Below are 1878 nucleotides of genomic sequence, written 5' to 3'. Positions count from 1 at the left end.
TTATTGGCTAAGAGATGTATTCTACCTGTATGATACATGGGTTACCAACAATTACTGATTTCTCTAAGGCGCAAAGACTTGTAGTGCGCTGTCAATGTATATCATGTACATGGTGTATTCCTCAAACATGAAAGATATCTATTGGGGAAGGGGTGTACGAACACTACATAGAGAAAATGTGCAACATATTATGTGAATTATACTATTAACGGGGGAGTGTTTCATTTGTGATTAAATTCCTTTTGTCGTTCTCCTATTAGGCTATAATCATGTGTATTGCTTCTGAAAACACATGTCCTTTTTACTGTTGCTGAACTTCTATATCTACGACGATCTCTGTTGGGTACACTAAGATTGTGGATTTTTATGATTTGGCTAATCTCTTCTTTGTTCAAGAGTCGACTACTTTGTTACTCTGTACCGAATGACATAAAAGTTACATGCTTGTGATATTTTTGGGATTAGTTGTTTGTACTTTTTTCATTCGAGTTTACAGGTTTCAACATATCTCAACACTAGAATAAGTTTTGCCCCTCAAGTGTGGCTACACTTCTATGTATATGTGAGCATCCTCTCATTTTTAATCTAAATTAGATGTTACTGATCCATACATGAGTAGTTCTAGAATATGTAATGCATTTGTTCCATCTAATTTTTTTTTTCCTTTTTATTTATACTTTTTGAAAAGCAAACAATCCTTTTTACCCAAAAAAATGAGCAGGGCCTCTCTTCAATTTGGGAGTCTTACTTGCACAAACAATTGTTAGTATTTCTTCTTTATGATTAATTTGGTTGTTGTCTATGATGATAATCTTTACATGTTTGACTACATTCATTTACTCCTATTCCTAGAAATAGTCACATATGAAGTATAAGCTTCACAGGTTCTATTGTAGAGGAATTATAAAGCATGTAGAAAGCTTTATATTTGTTTTAGCTTCGTGTACAAACATTTCCTTTGTACAATATGTGGATGTTGAACTGAATGATTGTTGTGGCTTTGAATCTACTGAAATAATTTTTGCTTTATGAGATCAAATCTGAAATAAATGATTCTCAGGTAATTTTGCTTATTTTTTCTTTATTTCTAGATCAACAACTTCAATATAATTGAAATGAGATGACTTTCTAATATAATTTCTCATAAAGACAAGTTGTTTTTTTCAATAAACGTTGGTTACATTTCTTTATGTTATTTGTACCACTAACCGGATCAGCCTCGTGAAAACCTTATATTCCCTGATGAGGTTCTACCACGTGGAAAGGCTCTTTAATAGAACTTTAGCCTTAGCTGGTCATGACCAAGAAAGCACTGGATTCATGTGGCACAGTGTGCTTATATTTTGGTAATATTGTGTTTCGCTTGTACATTTTGATGTCGTCTGTAAATTGATTTACCTCCATTATTGGTAGATCTCACTTGAATCAGTCTTTGCACAAGAAATACTTGGGTTATGCTCACAGCTTGAAGCCAGATGAAGTGTGACGATGGCATATGAATTTGAGTCATTGATATAAATGTTGCATCATTGGGATTTGTTGCAATAGGCTTTGATATTTTTTAACTTAGCTCTCTTAAGTCTTTTACACCCTTTCTACTGAAAGTTGTTCTCTATTTTTTTCGGCCAGAATTGTCATTACAAGAAGCAACTCCTAATAATATCTACTTTGCTACATTATATAATTCATTGACACATGTAAATGTTTACCAATTTTTGTTATTGTCACTATTATTATTATTTTTTAAGCTAAACATTATGTGTGAGTCTGTTGGGCCCGTGCTAGCACGGGCCTCCCCACCCTAGTCTTATCTTATCTCTTATTTAGAAATGAGAGTTGGAAGTGTGATGACCCGAAAGGTCATTTTTGGAAATTTTA

At 33.3% G+C, this 1878-nt stretch overlaps 1 long non-coding RNA gene across 1 annotated transcript; it reads left to right on the top strand.

Annotated features, from left to right (window-relative positions):
* Positions 1 to 1120: 1120 nt before the first annotated feature.
* LOC107059262 (uncharacterized) lies at positions 1121 to 1545 on the top strand. Its single transcript, XR_001472568.1, has 2 exons — positions 1121 to 1346; positions 1414 to 1545. It is a non-coding gene; the product is annotated as an uncharacterized lncRNA (long non-coding RNA).
* The last annotated feature ends 333 nt before the right edge of the window (positions 1546 to 1878 follow it).

Source organism: Solanum tuberosum, unplaced genomic scaffold, assembly GCF_000226075.1.
Source record: "Solanum tuberosum cultivar DM 1-3 516 R44 unplaced genomic scaffold, SolTub_3.0 scf01095, whole genome shotgun sequence".
Taxonomy (NCBI): Eukaryota; Viridiplantae; Streptophyta; class Magnoliopsida; order Solanales; family Solanaceae; genus Solanum; species Solanum tuberosum.
Note: the sequence above shows the minus strand (reverse complement) of the source record. Positions and strands in the feature narration are given on the sequence as shown.